We start from the raw sequence: 18106 nt of genomic DNA, 5'->3' as shown, positions 1-18106 counted from the left end.
TAAATACAATAATTTTATTTTCAGTCAGTTTTAAAACTTCCTCCCTCTTGTATGGATGCAGTTTCATGATGATTTGATTAGGTCCATTGTAAAAAAAAATTGCCCCCACATATTTAGTAAACCACACACATATCTACAAACACACACCAAGAGATATATAAAGAGGAGTTGAAATGAAAGGTGTCAGAAAACACAGCTGAATGATGGATGGTCATCACAAAGCCTTCTTGCTACTATCAAACCCTCCATCTTTCTCTGTCTCCCTCTCTTTCACCTTGAAGCTATAAACAGCTCATGCGTCAACAGTTGGCCAGTAAGATGTGTACACAGATGTGGACAGACGGTCTGTGCCCTCTCTCTTCTGGATGGGTCAAGTTCTGTCCAGTTTGCGTAACACTCATTTAATTAATTGTGTTTTCTCATTCAAGAATTTAGATTATTCATTAAAATTCAGGATTAGGGATGCCAAAGATTAATTGACTATCCATTAATTGTTGACAATTGTATAAACAAATACAGCTTACTGATGAAGGATTAAGCACAGATGCCATTCAAATTCAGTTGAGAAGCATGTATAGCAGATTTGAAGGAAAAATAAAGTGAGTTTGCATGTGTGTACTAAACATTCTCTGGTCCAATGCTTGGAGAAACAACTATACATTCATTCATTCATTTACTTATATGTTCAATATCCTATTCACAATTGAGAATAAAATAAAACACTCACAATAACAAACACTATTTGCTCACATGCACCAGTTACCAGTGTGTAAATCTGCCACTTTGACACTCAATATATTTGACATGTCATTTAATCATTAAATGGTTATTTTAAACGGTCAATTATTGATTCCTTCTGCAATTCTACCGTTTTTTTTATGTTTGCAATTTGCCAATGGCATTTTGCCACTGAAGCAGTCTCATGTCATATTATTAAGGTTAACAATCAACTAATTGTTCAATTAAACAGTGATAAATCAATGTAATCTGTAGATATTTACATTCATAACCTCCTAGGGCTTGAATGTCTGCATACGTGGAGAGGACATTTTAGCACTTAAGTGGGTATTTAAAAACTTTGAATGTTTTATATTTCGTTACAGACATACAGTGTCATCCTGCAACTGTTTTGCAGCATATGAAATGTCCCAAACACAATTTTTATCCAAAATGAGAAAAAAATGAGTTTTTACTCTCTGATAGTCAAAGCTAATTCAAAAAAAAAAAAATTTATATGTTAAATATGCATTAAAAAAATTTAGGAAAAAGTGTTTTATGTAAATTCGGACCACAAGTGCACATTTATGGACATCATTTTTCTCTAAAAGTACATCGTATCAAAAGATGTTACTTAGATGTTTAGTCTAATTAGGTTCTAATAAGCCCAAATAGCAAAGAGAAATAAAAACTCCATGTAAAAAACACCTTGGGCTTTAAGAGGTTAATCTGAAATATTCATCATTCTGGATATCCATAATCTATTTTTTGCCTACAGTAAGAATATCAAAATAATTTTAAAAGCAAAACCAATCTACGCCACAACCTATTGACCTTATTCTTCACGTACGAGCTGCCGCAACCAATGGAATCTTTATGGCTTGAGGTCTCATTCATGATTTCTAGACATTAAAAATAGTTAGTTCTGCTGCTTGTTGTTGCAAACTGATATTTTCTTATTATATTATTCTACTTTTTATGTATAGTCATGAACACACTTCTTTGTAGAGCAGGTAGTTTGACTGTGGTCTGCCACTTATTATTTCTAGTCATTTCTCCCACAGGCAACTAAATCGGAAGTTATAAAGCAATTGCAAAAACGAGCGCACTTCCGCATCGCAGAATAAAGTCAATACTGTGTGTTTTTGTTAACCATTTTTGAAAGATTGTTACTTTAGACATTACACTGAAAAAAAAAACATTTTTAATTGGATTTACAAATTTTTTTAAGATAAGTGTGTCATGGTCCTGACCTGACCGTCTTGTCTGTCCTGTCAGTGTTTAATGTTTCCCTGTGCTCCTCTTGTCATTCCTTCTTATTTTCAGTTAACCTGAAACCTTATTTTCAGTTAACCTTGTTATTCTGATTGTCTTCACCTGTCTCTCGTGTGCTTTGTTATATATTTGGTGCTATGTGTTCTCATTTCCTTGCTGGTTAGCTCCATGTAAGCTTGTCTTTGCTTATCTTGCATCCTGGCCTTGTATCCTTACATAGTGTTTTGTCTAGCCTGTTCTTCTAGTTCTTTTGTTTATTTTTGTTTGTAGCTACTACTTTTTGTTTGTTCCCAGTGTTTACTTAATTCTTTTCAAATTGTTGTTATCCTTATAACCATTTTTGTTCCATTTTTCTGTCAATCCCAGACATTAGTAGTTGATTATTAGTTGTCCTTTTGATTGTTTAATTTCTTTCTTTAAGATTCTAGAGGTTTTTATTTAATTGTTTCCTTTGTTTTCAGTCTAGTTTTCTTTCTACTAGGATTTATATTGATTTAATATTTTCTTTTAGATTTAGTTAGTTTTATTAATTTATTGTACAATCATTTCTGCCCGTTTGCTATCCCGTCTTATACTTTTCCAGTCCTATCACGTGTCCTGACTTCCCTGGCCTGCCAGTCTGGAGTTTACATGGCTTGCTCCCAGCATCTATCACTGGGTTTGACCACTGTTGCTCTTACTCCTAGCTGGCTGTATTCTGGTGCCATCTTGTCTCTACCACTGGCTTATTCCCCGTGTTGTTGCCCCTACAGTTTGAACTGTCATCCCCTTGTCTGTCTACTTGTGCTTAATTACATCAAATAACACATTTTGTTTTGTTTATTGCTGCAACTGGGTAAGCTTTCTTGCATCCAACTATGACAAAGTGTTTGCAAACAATTTATATGAGCTAAATTTAAACAACTGAGTATTGTTCAACTTAATTTTTTTGGTTAATCAGCCCATATAAATAGTTTGCAACTACTTGCCTTAAATTTAGTAAGTCTAATGAATAATTTTTTCAGTGTAGAGTAACAAAACAATCTAAGACAGATAAGGTATCTTACACAGTTTTGTTTCGAAAATATTCTGTGTATTAAAACAAATACCAATACTGAATCAAAACTATTTTTGCAGAGAATGGGTCCTTTCTAGTGCATCTTCATGTTTCAGGTCATCAGTTTTCTGAAAGGTCAGAGATTTGTGTGTGAGTGATTTGTAATTGTTAGTCATGGCAGAAGCTCAAATTTACCCAATTAAGGACACAAAACTACAGCATTGTTCCTGCTCACCAGTATACTTTCAGCTACTGTTATCTTTGCAGTAGGGTTATTCTGTTCAGGACAGTGTGACATGCTCAGTTCCAGATTATTCCTGATGCCATATCTCTGACAATTATAAAGGTGAAAATGTATAAACAAAAGTAAACAATTAACATGTTTACAAAGATCATGTTCTTATTTTTTAACATAACATGTTATTAACATATTTACAAAGATCAATTTATTTTTTGTGTGTGTGTATTATAGAGCACCTGCTGTTTGTGAGAGAACTGAGATCAAGCAGTAAGATCAAAAGCACATGCTCCATAAATGTGTTACTATTTAACCTCTTTTTACAGCGAAGGTCATTCCGGTTTCCATTCATCCACCACAGGCTACTTACATGCATGCTCATGTGTTGAATTTAAACCAGTCCAATCACTTCCTCTCAATCCCACCCTCTTTACTGGGAGAGTGGAAAGTGGAAAGCTCAGACAGACTAGAGTGGAATACTATATAGTGGAATATATACAGCATATTGTGCAGTGAATACTGAATACTAGGGCTGCACGATACTGGAAAAATCTAACATTGCAATATTTTTATTGTGTGATATATTTTGCGATATGAATAAAATTTCACTAGATAAGTCGAATACTATTTGCTAAGAATTTAGCATTTTAGATTAACTGGGATAATTCTAGGGGAGTACATATGCATAAAATATAAGAAACAATTTACAAGCATGGATAAATTCAACAACAAAAAAAAAAACAACTAAATAAACAGCGTTTGATTGCTTTACAATGAAATGAACTGTATTTAGGTGTAATTGAATAATCAAATGTAAAATAATACTGCAATCGAATAGAATTCAATCGTTATTAATTTATCAAAGTTATAAACGGTACAATTTCCTAGGCCTGAATGCTTTTTAAAACCATCACACAGTCACAGACCTCAAAAAACACGTTACACATTAACATGTTATGATCACATTGCGATAACAATGTTGAAACTATATTGTGCAGCCCTGAATACTGCCTACTAGATCAGAAATTTGCAGATGCATTGTTTTTGTGTTAATGTCATCAAGTATGTCATAATTATTATTAAAGGATTATTAATAGGATTCATTTTGATTTAAGGCGCATATTTGAAATACTGTTTAAAACTAGCCAAGACACTTATTCCACTTTTTTATTAATTGTAAAGGTGAATTGAATAAGCTAAATTGGCCATAGTGTTTGCCAGTGTTGGGTTGTGGCTGGAAGGGCATCCGTTGCATAAAACATATGCTGGATACGACCCCTGAATAATAAAGGGGCTAAGCTGAAAAGAAAATGACGGAATGAATGAATATATTGTAGAATGCTGTTAATTGTAATAATGTTTAATTCATTGCAATCCATATATTATTTGGAAAATAAATGTTTATTTTGCATTTTGAATATTACTTTGTATGACACATTTTTGTATTTTTCTTATCATTTTGTATTAGCTTGTGGCTCCCAACTCAAAGAAGTCATAAAGAAGTTCGAAATCAGAGATGGTACACAAAATAAGTAAAATAAGAAAAGTGCTTCAAATGAATAATTTAAGAAACAAAAGTAAAAATAAAACTCACTTTCTATACTGATAAAAATTATAATAATAATATTCATTACAATAATCCATAACAAAATTATAATTTATAATAGTCTTAAAATTTTCGAGTAATTTAAAGAGCCCATATTATGGCTTTTTGAAAATGCCCTTCCATGTAGTGTGTAACACAGCTCTAAGTGAAGTGAAATATCCAGCTACGGCTTAAATCTGTAAGTGTACAGTGTTTAAAACTATTGATTCATCTATAAAAGAGTCGACTCATAGTGCTTCAAACGAGTCGTCTTGATAACAAGTTATTAGGTGTTTCGCGATGACGCAGCTACGAAACACAAGTAGTTGCACGCGCAAGCCCGGGAGATTTGAAACCTGCGGCTCCGCCCACTAACAGAAAAAAGTCACACACACACACACAGAGACACACACAGACACCGGTAGAATGAAGTCACGCTGTGCAGATGGAGATTATTGACAGTTCACCCAAAGATGAAAACCTTAGCATATAGCCTAGCCTTGAGCAGATCGAGAGCCTCTGGAAACTACCTGCTTACAAAGAAGACTTCATCAGTTTGTTAAAGGAAGGATCGGTAAAGACTGTCAGAACAAGGATCAGTGGATCATGAATCAGTTTCTTCCCCCATTTCACCAGTGTAAGTACGTGCGATTAAAATTGTTGCCTCGTTTACTCTAGCTTGCAAATTATGCATTTAGTTGTGTTTTGTTACTTGTAACCGCGTGTGCTGTATCAGGTTAACTCTTTATATTCTCATATCGCGTGTAAAGCCACGTTGAAAACGCGACGCGTGCCGCTTTGTTTATGGATAGTCAGCTATGTGTGTGTGTGTGTAATGTGTGTGTGGCTCCTCTGAGGACGGTCGTTTGTGTGAGTGTCTCCTCTTAGGAGGTTGATGTGTGTGTGTGCGTGTCTCTGAATAGGGTAAAGCTCTAGGCAAAGGGTGATCAAAGGGACCCGTTTGTAAAGTGAGGACTTTAGGGGGTGTCGCGGTTGAAATCGTAGGGTTGTAATCGCGGATGTAACTGAGGACGCGGAGGGGGAGGGAGGTGTCGCCGCCGCGCCGTCTCTATTCTGGACGCGCCGGCCCTGTGTGTGCGTGTGTGTAAAAAGAGCAAGTAGACTGCTAGGACATATCCTCGCCAGTTCTTGGACTTTTTGCTTGATAAAATAGTTAGTCGTCAGTATTTTCTAGTCCATCGTCTGTATTTACATTCACCCACTGGCAGCCAAAATCCACTATGAAGCGTGTGTACACTGTGACTACTTTTATATTGTTGATAATCTGCTGGGCATTTCACTCTGTCTCGCCCTGAAGCCTGTCAGTGTCGTCGACCAATCGCAGCAGCCTGTCATTGGTCCAATCAGCGCAGATTAGCTTCGCGCTGAGGACGGGTTTGGGTACAAATGAATCGCTGAACGATTCATATGGGAGTCGCTGGGATAACTAGGTAAAAATAAATGCATATTATAAGACCATCAAAGTGTTGTTTGACCTTGCATGCATATTAGACTGTTGTTGGAGACCCTTACAACCTAAATATGACCCTATTTCATCTATAATATGGGCTCTTTAAAAAAACATACGAAATATATATTGCTAGCCAAAAGTGAAGTAAAAAGACATATTTTAGCTTTGTATTCTGAAGGCAGGCTTATGTTCCCACTCTGACCTTTTCTTCCTGCTTTTGTCTCCATCTCTGTGGCTCCCTCTGTCACTAACTGAATTAAGGGAAACCCCTGGTCTAAGCAGCTGTGTACGTGATAAGGCGATGTGCACACTCCATTAATATTAGGGCTCTTATGGTGCCAGATTGCAGCCAATGCACTAGGCTCTCTCTGCCAAAAAAAGACCTTCCAACCCTTTCTCATTATACACTAAGAGCTGAGGGACACCCTGCATGCTGACGCAAACTGTCAGATTCCCTCTATAACATGCATCATACTTTGGCTTTTGCCTTATCCATTAAACCACATCCTTCCTGTCATTCCTGAAGAAGAGAGGAGTTGCATACAAACAAGCGTATAGGAGGAGATTTGTCTTTTATAGAAATGTTCTCAGAAATATCTCTTACAGTTTTTCCTTCATTTCACATACACAGAGCAGATTAAAGCGAAACCCCTTTTAGAGTTCCCAGAATGCATTAGAAGGAGTGCATTATTACAAAAAGAGTCACGGTTTTTATTATTAGAAGTGAAAGGCCACTTAGTGTATTGATTTAACGCTTACTAGTTGTTGGCATCAAGAGTAAAAGCATCTTAAGTGTTCTGGTTGAGTGCAGAGCAGAGTCTGTTTGAGTTTTTGTGAACTTTAACACAGTTCACCAATATGCAAGAATACATTGTATTAATAAGTCATGGACAACCCAGGCTCATAATTGATACGTACCCCTATAAAAAAAGTCTGAAAGTCGCGAAAAACATTCCAGGAGGTACGAATTTTATTTCTTTTTCAGATTACAAATTTATTTTGCGAGTGCCATTCATGCCTGTTGTTCTCACGTAAATCCACCAGAAGCCGCTGTCGACTGACTGACTGACCGATAACCCCACTCACCCCGTTCTCCAAACCCAACTGATGGTGTTTTCAAAAGCACAGATTGACCCGATCATCCCCTTCCCTAAACCCAACCGATAGTGTTTTCAAAAACAATCCAGAAAAAGAAAAGCCCTCATGGCCGACTGATTTTAACGTTTTCAGATCTTACCACGTTCTCACCCTGTTATTTACTTGTTTATTTTCTTTTTTGACTTTTGTTTTACCTGCTTTCTGGAACCGTTCTTCGCCAGACTCAAACCCTGTCATTGTGGTCAACTCTTTCTTTGCATCTCAAGTCTGCCTACATACATGGTAAGCTACTGGGCAAGCTGGTAACAGCAGAAAAGCAGTCCACATGGAGGAAAACGGTCAGCTGGTTGCACGAAAAGAAACAGAAGCCGTTGTCGGCATCATACTGCCCCATAGCCTTTGTTTTAAAGACAAAATGCAGCCATACGTAGCTCTGGCTTCATAATTCATGCTCACCAGAAATGTATACGGGGGTACATTTTCACAATGAGCCTGTGTTGCTCATGGAAGTGGTTCGATGACTGATGATAAGCTACTGACCATGCATTTAGAATTAAAAAAGAACGGATGTTACAGTATTATTTTAAAAGTTCCTTTTTGTTTTGGCGGCCTTGATAGATTTGCATTGGTCCACTATTCACTGCAGCATCAGCTCTTCTTTCACAGTGTCTGAAATAGTTAGTTCAAGAATCCATTCTGCCCCGAATTGCTGATAGAATGCTATGTTCTGATTGGTCGGATGGTACATTAAGTTGTGACTGATCTACCTTTAACAGAGTGTGAGAAACAAAACACCAATTCCATAACTAATAATCAAGCTAAAAATACACAATAATGCAAACATCATTCTTCAAAAGTGCAAAATGAACCGGCTTTAGAATTTGGACACCAATGAGCCAAAAAATACACTTTAAAATGTACTTTTTCTGCATTTGCTGCAATTACTTATTTAAAATGAGTGGAACCAACACAATTTTAAGGTTTTTTGGGGGAGAACTTAATTGTCTTATGTTCAATCCACTAAAATTTGTAAAAATTATGAAGTTAACTAAACCGATTTGTGTTGGGACAACATGAAGGAATTGTGTGGAACCCAGCATTTTTTAATATACCCTATGCTGACATTATGCAATTTTGCAACACACTTGTGTAGGTGAATGCTAGATTACACAGTACATCAAAGGGGTATAATCTGAAAAGAGGTTAATGGAGCACTTTAAATTTACTAATTATTATTTCAAAACAAGCTTTAAAAAAATGATTAATATCAGAAATGGAAGAGTTAAAAGAAATGAAAATCTTAAAATTAGTTAAAAACAAAAGCCTAAAAAACAAAGGAGCAACTCTAGGAAGAAGTGAACTCAAATTTTCATTTTATAAGGATTAATTTAAACAGATTTTTGTTTCAAGACATTTTTCCCAGTTGTTTTGTATACGTAAGTGCCTACCCTATTAAAATATCAATATTTTTGGTACATATAGAAGGAGGATGTGAAATGTGACATCGAAACAAACCTGCCCCAGAATGCATCAGCTTTAAGTTCAAAAATATGTCACGTAACAAGCCTGGGATGAGGCTGCAGATATTTACTGAGGCTTTAAAGGGATGTGATTGAATTCTTGGAAACTGCGGCCTCTGTTTGTGTACCAAAAGCATGAGGATTTAAAATAGATTAAATTAGTCTGAGCACGCAAACAAGCAGATGGATGATGGTCACATCTAAAACATATGATGTGCAAATAAATGTATAAATTGCATTACATGTATGTCAATTAGACATGCCCATAAATGCAGAAATCAATAATTAATATGGTAACAGCTTGTAAGGGTGCCGGATTCCTCAGATATGCACAAAGCAGACAACGGGCAACATTAGATGGATGTCAACAAATTAATCTGGTCTGATAAATGGGAGAAAATAAATTACCAACCTGTCCAGACAAGATGTGAGCTGGGTAAATGACTTTCTGCAACAGCTCACAGAGCCATAAATAAAACCCCAATGTGTAGCATGTGAATCGTGGGCTACACGTATAAAAGAGAACCTGCATTATAGTGCAATCTAAAGAGAAATGCCACCGCTGGTTTTCAGCAGGACCAGAGGAAATGTTCAGAGAACCAAGTCAGATTTAATTTGAGAAACATTCTGTAAGTGCATTTTACTTGACATATTTCCGAGAGGCTGTAATCTTGTATGACTACGCTGGAAAAATGAGCTGAACGAATACTTCAAACTCTAAATATGCTAACTGATCAATAGTAATGGTTATATTTCAGCGAAACAGCATGTTCAGATTTTGTCTTTATATTTCAGCCTCTTACGCTCCATTTATTTGATTAAAAAGACTGTAATACTAAAAATATTATTATTTATTATATTATTATATACTTATTTATGTATCTTTATATTTTATATTGCTTTTCATTAACAAAAAAAATTGGCATTTTAGGTTAAAAACCTACAGAGACTAAACTGACTCATTCATAACAATGTAAAAAATATTCCAAAAGCAAAACTTCAAATAGTAAATATGCTAACTGATAAATAGTAATGGTTACATTTCAAAGCGAAACAGCATGTTCAGATTTTGTCTTAATATTTCAGCCTCTTACACTGCATTTATTCGATTAAAAACAACAACAAACCTATAAAACTAAAAATTATTATTATATTATTATATACTAATTTATGTATCTTTATATTTTTTATTGTTTTTTTATAAATAAGAAAATAGGCATTTCAGGGTGAAAACCTAAAGAGACTAGAGTTTCATTTACAACATTGTAAAAAATATTCCAAAAGCAAAACGGGTACTGTTGTGCTTGCAAAAGGATATGTTTTGCTTTCATGAGCCCTGAGTCCTTATGGGATCCAATGCAAACTTACGACTCAAGACTGAAATTAAAGAGCTGCATGAAGATACACTAAGCAAATAGAATAAAAGCCTCTAGCATGATGTGAAAATGTGTAGGGTCAGTGTGAAATCTGATGATTAATTTGATGGAATTGACCGAGACATCAGGCACAGCTGTCAAGGTGAAAATGAGAGGAGAAAACAGTGGGAGATGGCAGAAAACCAAAGACATGGGTTTTAGTGGGCTGGCAATGGTCCAGGACGACCGCACGACCAGCGTGACAGGCCAGTATGAATGACCTTTAATGTTAATCAGACAAAGATTGAACTGGCGCAATTGATTAAAAGAGCTCCGAGATTCAGCAAAGAAGTGATTTGCCTTTGTAGGTCAGATATTAGATGGGTCCGGGCTGATTACCAAGGCGCACAAAAAAGCAAGCGCTCCATGTAGCAACAGCAGAATCTACAAATTAAGGTCACAGGGAACTCACAAATCTTCAGACAGTCAAGCTAACACCAGCTGCCCTATGCTAAAACCAGTTTCACAGCATTTCTGACTGTAATAGAGAGGAAAGTGCAATAGAATAGATTTACTGAAAGACCTCAGAATCCCACTGACTGCTGAATCCCTAAACAAATCAGACGCTTGATGTTTGTTTGTAATCCTTCGCTCTATCTCCACTAGACTGCACTTAAGAAAGCACACTCAAGGGAACAAATGCTGCAGAACATCAAATTGGCCATGCGCAATTTGCAGAAATCATGGAGACAACAACTTGTTTTTTTTTTGTTAAAGGTGGACTAAGTGAATTTTGCTAATGTTGATATTTAAAAGCACTAAAACAAACACATCTATAACCCAACAGGACCACATCCCTTTTTAAACCTACTATTAGCAGAAATAGGCGGCATGATAGCTCAGTGATTAGCACTGTCGCCTCACAGCAAGAAGGTCGTTTGCATGTTCTCCCCGTGTTGGCGTGGGTTTCCTCCAGGTGCTCTGGTTTCCCCCACGAGTCAGATAAAAACATATGTTGGAATAGTTGGTGGTTCATTCCGCTATGGCAACCTCTGGCAAATAAGGGACTAAGCCGAAGAAAAAATAATAAACAGTGTAATGACAATGTAATGACATAGTCATAGTCAATGTAGCATAGTAATAACAATGAAATGACAGAAGGAGAAGATACAGAACTACTGAAATATTTATAATACTTTGTAGGCTTTTTTGGTAATGAGTGTAAAAATCTCGACAGTTCTATAGATCTGGTCTATCAACTCTGATCTTTAGTTTTTACCCTATTGGATCTGAGTCAGGTGACTGGGTTGGCCTTATTTTTTGTTTCTGAAACCAAGAGTTTCCATGGCTGTGTTTGGGATCCTTGTCCTGCTGAAATGTCTACCCTGGTTTCATCTTCATCACCTGGTAATGTAGATGTTGTGACTGAAGCAGTTTATGTTCATTTACGCTGATGGGGTCAGAGTTTACTAAGAAATTTCAGCTGCTGTCTGGGCTTTTCATGACTTTTTACACCTCACTTTCTTCATGTGTTCAATACTTTTTCCCTGTGTCATTTCATTTTATTACATAACTTAATTTCTAAACCAATTAATTTTGTCTTTGTATATATAGATTTCTTTGGTTGTTACTGACATCTGGTGACAATTTTAAGTTAACAGCACCTTTAGAAATATGTTTTCTGAGAAAAATTGAGACGTGTTCAATACTTATTTTACCCACTATATACAGTAGAGGTCAGAATAATTAACCCCCCTGAATTATTAGCCCCCTGTTTAACGGAGAGAAGATTTTTTCAACACATTTGTAGATATAATAGCTTTAACTGAATTATTTTATCTTTGCCATGATGACAGTAAAAAAAATTGACTAGATATTTTTCAAGACACTTCTATTTAGCTTAAAGTGACATTTAAAGGCTTTACTAGGTTAATTAGGTTAACTATTAATAATTTTGACCTTAAAAAAAAAAATTAAAACTGCTTTTATTCTAGCCAAAATAAAACAAATAAGACTTTCTCCAGAAGAAAAAATATTATCAGACATACTGTGAAAATTTCCTTGATCTGTTAAGCATAACTTGGAAAATAAAATAAAAAATTTAAAAAAAATCAAAGGTGGTTTAATAATTATGATTTCAACTGTATATAACACTTAGCAGTAGATACATACATACATACATACATACATACATACATACATACATACATACATACATACATAAGCATTAAGGATTACAGAGTGTCTTTTACAGTCGGTCTAGCAGTCTTCCACATTTCAGCAGTGAAGAACGGTTTCAAGGACCAGCTCGAAATCTTGAAATCTGTCCACATCACACAATCAACAGCCTGACACCTGTGCCAATACTGCACCTCTGGCAGATGCTTTCTAGAAGATGCTACGAGGAGACTCAAAATGTACTGCTTGATTTTTTATAGGGATATAAATTTAGATTTATGAACACAAACAAATGTGTGCTATATTTACATTGAACTTTGAGTTAAAACATTGTGTTAATAAATTGTTATTTGAGAGCAGCAGTGTCAGTGTACCAATTTTTGGTTTGTTAATTATATATTTCAATTAAAAAATATGAGAATAACTAATGACGTGTTCACACTCTATAGATTTGGTTGAGTTAAAACGAACTCTGGTGTGTTTGTTCTGTTGAAGTGCTTGAATAAATGTGAATATGGCCATCCGAACATTAATGCAAACCAAAGCAGACTGAGATCCTTGAAAATCCTTTGTTGTTTTTTGCTCACTTTCAAACAAACTGTGGTGCAGCTTGACTGAAATATGAATGCAACATTTAAACAAACCAAAAAAACCCTAACAAAGAAAATTTCTCATAAGATGTGGCCATTACACTCAATACAAGAAACGCATCTCCTTTGTGTGTGTGTGATGGCTTTAACTGTTTAACATATTTAATAAGCTATTCTCAATTTCACATCTGTACAACACAGTTAGGCAGGAACACAGCATTGTTTTGAATGTTCAATAAGATCTGACTCAAAATATTTCTGTCACAAAATACTTTTTCTTCTGTTTTTAGGTTTGATTCATAAAAACAACAGAATAAATCAATGCTGAATTTATAATTTTCTTTTTAAATGTTCTTTTTTGAGTGAACTATCCTTTTAAATAACTTTTGTATGTGAACTGTTAACACTCTTGGTATACAGTTTACTAATGCATTATTTGTCATCAACACACACTTATATACAAGGATATAATGTATTACTTTTAAATGACATCTATGACATATTCAGAAAGGCCAGTTTAAAACAAAGCGTCTGCTCTTATCTCTGTATAGCACTGTGGGCTAAACTTATTGGCACCACAGTCCAGATAAGCAGGGTTTCTGAGATTGTGAGCAGACTCAATTGAACTGAAGCACAGCTTAATTAAAGCTCACTGCTCCCAAGAGTCCCGGGATTCCCTGACATCTATCTATCTCCACATGCCAACCACCAGAAACAGCACAATTCTTCCTTCTCTACATTAATATACTTGTCTATTCAAATTAGGGCTGCACGATTCTGGCTAAAATGTGAATCACGATTTTTTTTGCTTAAAATCAAGATCTCGATTTTCTCATAGATAATCTTCTTTAGACTCTTTAGATGTAAAATAAAGGTTAATACGAGTAGGCTATATTGTTAATTCTCAAACATATCGCCACCTTGGAATTATAAGGTTCTATCTGCGTTCTGAATGATTTTGAGATATTAAGCTTCAAAGTTTTTGCATTCCATATAGCAAACAGTACGTGTGTAACATTTGTTTTAAAAAAAAAGTCTTAAAATGTAAACAACTTATAAAAAAAATGTCAGATAGAACCTTATAATTCTAAAGTGACAAAATGGTAAAACAACAATAATAATATTAGGCCTATGTGTAGGTCTACTGTTGCTGTTTGTTAATCCTGTTTGTTAATTCACAGTAAAATGATGACATCAGAATACAACTATTTATAATTATAAAGTTGAATTATTATGTTTAAGACATGTGCTTGTCATTTGTCATTGACAGCATTATTAGACCATTTGTTTTCACTGGTAAAAGGAGACATTTTTCTATCAGATTTCTTCTTGCATTATATTCAACATTATATAAGCTAGAGTAGCTATACTGACACTGTTAAACATTTATTTTCATGCACAACACTGTGTTAGCTATGAAAGAAAAAACATATCAAATGCTTGTCGTAATAATAACTGTAAAATGCGTCATGATCATTTAATTCATGTGCGGCCAGTTTCATTTTCACTTCCTAGTGCGGCTCATGGCTGCCGTCACTGTGATAAAAAACACACACATGCAAATCATTCTTTCAGCACGGCTCTCAAACGATCACTGTTTGCAACAAACTTAATGTTATTTAAAACTATATTACCTGTTATTCACAGACTATGCAGGTTCTGTTCACTAAAGTAGCCGTCATTGTCGTGCACGTGCGCGCGTTCTCGGTAGTAAACAAACAGCTTGCCTTGCTGTCAGCTCACGTGTGATTTTGCGGTTGCGAATACATCATTACATGTCATTACAAGTTAGAAATAACATTTCTGGGTGAATTATGCCTTATAATTACAGTATGTGACACTTTTAACGCCATTTGAAGGTGTACATGTTCCTGTAAAGACTTATGTGACCGTCTTTAAGCTTCTCTCCTGACCTTGAAAGTTTAATTGGCCGAATCGTAGAAAAGCTGAATTAAGATTGTGTGTAGGGTCGAATCGAGATCTTTTTTTTTATTTATACGTGCAGCCCTAATTCAAATATTTCATTCATTCATTTTATTTTCGGATTAGTTCTTTTATTAATAAGGGTTCGCCACAGCAGAATGAACTGCCAACTTCTCCAGCATGTGTTTTATACAGCGGATGCCCTTCCAGCTGCAACCCATGACTGGGAAACACCATACACTTTCTCACATTCACACATAACGGACAATTTAGCTCACCCAATTCACCTATAGCGCATTCACCTATAGTGCATGTCTTCAGAGGAAATCCACGCGAACACGGAGAGAACATGCAAACTCCACACAGAAATGCCAACTGACCCAGCCACAGCTTGAACCAGCGACCTTCTTGCTGTGAGGCGACAGTGCTAACCACTGAGGCACCGTGCCGCCTGAGAATGAGCAAAAATTGTATTCCATTGCCCTAATTAATTGCCCTACATCTCATCTGGTTGCCTATTGACGGCATCATTTGTCAAAGTTGCCAGGCAACATTGCTCAAAATAATGCCCAGTGTCTACAGTCACTTTGACAGTCAAAATAACATTCAGGCAAAAGAAGATGAATTCTCATGACCCCTGATGTTACAGTGTAATGATAACCTGAATATTATTTACAAATGTTCCACAGCATCGATAAGTGGCTACAGATACTCGTATCATTTTGGCCATTTATGTTTTTTTGACTCTCAAATTGCAGAAAGCCATTGGCTTGACTTGACATTAAAGCTTCACGGATCATCAAAACAACTTTGTTAATGTCCTCTCGAATAAATAATAACACCTACATCTTATGCCGAGTAACACCTACATCTTATGCCGAGTGCATGATTTTAGCCTCAATTTTGACTCGTCATCGGGTTTTGAGAAATCGTCGACAAATGCCTGAAATCACAGGCAAAATGGTGCTCATTCACATGACTAACAATCAAACAGTGTGAACATTTAAAGACGCAATCTGAGAGAATCGCAGATAAATCGCAGATACCCGTGAAATGTTTGGCATGCTAGATATCTGGAGCTGTCGGTGATTCATGCCATGTGAAATGTGTTCTGATTGAATATAACATCGGCGATTACCTACAGCCAATGCGAGAGCAGCATCCACTAGTATGAGTATCTGCAGGCCAGCAGGAGGTTGAGGGAGAAGTTAAAAGTGCTCATTTTCAGTTTATTTGGACCCAAGAAAAGGAGAAAAAACTAGTGGAAGTTTGGCAGGAGCACTCGTGTCTGTTTGACGTGTCATCTGAGCAATACCACAACCGGCTCGAAAAAGAAAAAAGGTTGAGGAGTAACTGCTAATTCCCTTCAAAGCCATGTGAGCAAAATAAGTACATTTTCTACCCCACTAAAAGCTTCTTTCTCATTATGTAGTTACAGATAGTCATGCAGTGTTATAACATCTGTGACATGACGACTTTAAAAATTACGCAGTCTGAACTCGACATTAGATGGCCTTTTCTTATCGCTTTTGAATAACTAAAAAACATGTTTACTGTTGAGTTAACTTTCCATAAGCATTAAAGACATTAGATAACTTTCTATGTTCAATTACGGAGTATGAGCAGCATATCATTAATTACCAATAATTACATCTAACAAAACAGGACATTTCCCAAGTGAAATGCCTGTTGATGTACCACATTACTACTTAGAAGAAATATGAATTGGATTTCTATGGAAAATGGCTTACATTCATACAACATTAAAGAAGTTTTTTCTTGAATTCAACAGATTAAAACATACATTGAGTGCTAAAATAACAAACGTTTCAATGTATGCAAGACAAACAGATTTCAGGTCAGAGACTGCGAGGGATCTGATTTAGAGCCCTGTGTTGATGATAACAACAGGTTAGTGTTGTTTGTTTGTTATGTCAACACAGTGTATTTGCTGTAGTAGTTCGCCAGGACACTGTCTGAGTGTGCTCAACAACACACCTGCGAGCACATGGAGATCACATCATCAGCCCTGCGACCTTCCCATGAGCAGGTGACCGAGGACAATGTCATTTGTGTCATGCCGGAAGTTGTCATATATAATCGAAGCCAAAAATCCATCAATTTACAGTATGATTTTGATATACATGCGCCACGTAAAAAAGTGCTAATGCATTCAGAAAAACTGGATTTATATACATATATGGATTCAAACTAAGAAAGAGGGCTTAATGCAATCCTAAATCAAAGTTAGACGTAAATAATTTAGCAATTTATGTATATTCAGATACATTACGAAAACAGCACATCGTTTCATTTAAACCGCAGTAACGTTATATAATGCTGTAAAAGGCAATACAATTTTAAAGACTGAATGAATGTTCGATGCAGCTACAGGAGAAAAATAATCTATGAAAACTAACGTTACATATATTTAAAAAAAAACATCTGCAGCGACGAAAACAGCGAATTTCAACCCATTTTATCAAATGAGGTACAAAGTTTCTATTTTTGGCGAGACATCCAACATCCTGAGTGTCGGATGTGTGAGATAAACAGAAAAAAATCGATTTACAATTAATCAAACGGCACGTATATTTCCTGTAATGTCTTGTTTTAGCGGCGGTTGTGATGTAAATCGACGTTATTGTGGCTTCGGGCAGTTTTAAAACACGGAGCCATTTTAAATGGAATTACATTGATCGCTGTAGAGAAGATAACCAACACTATCACTCTGAATTATGTCACAGAATTCTCGTCCAGTTTTGTCCATATTCACAAACTAGCTGTTTACAAGAATGGGGGTGTTTGACTCACCGGTCAATGTTGAAGAGCAATATCTATATCTGTCAAGGGGAAAATCCTCCTCAGAGATGTTGGAGTGAACGAAGGGCTCGTCGTCCGCACGTTTCGCTGCTCGCAGTCTCTGCCAGCCGTGTTTTGATGTCATTCGGTGGGCGGGGCCTCAAGGGCTCCCCACATTACAGTCAACGCGTTTGGAAGACCCCCTCAATCACGATTTATCGCCCCCGTGAGGTTATCTATGATATCACGATGACGAACTCACGTCTTTATAGAGTTTCGTCTTTTTATTTGATCCTAAAAATTTTTTTCTCTTTGAAA

The 18106-nt window shown here is 36.0% G+C and overlaps 1 protein-coding gene across 3 annotated transcripts in view; it reads right to left on the bottom strand.

Annotated features, from left to right (window-relative positions):
* Nucleotides 1-17923, bottom strand: part of ndrg3a (ndrg family member 3a) — a 75804-nt gene extending 57881 nt beyond the window's left edge. For 2 of the 3 annotated variants that reach the window (XM_056467815.1, XM_056467816.1), the window contains exon 1: nucleotides 17801-17923. The gene's annotated coding sequence lies outside the window, so the exon portion shown is untranslated. The remainder of the gene's footprint in view (nucleotides 1-17800) is intronic. The other variant, XM_056467817.1, reaches the window with a different exon arrangement.
* Nucleotides 17924-18106: the final 183 nt, after the last annotated feature.

Source organism: Danio aesculapii, chromosome 11 (genome assembly GCF_903798145.1).
Source record: "Danio aesculapii chromosome 11, fDanAes4.1, whole genome shotgun sequence".
NCBI lineage: Eukaryota > Metazoa > Chordata > Actinopteri > Cypriniformes > Danionidae > Danio > Danio aesculapii.
Note: the sequence above shows the minus strand (reverse complement) of the source record. Positions and strands in the feature narration are given on the sequence as shown.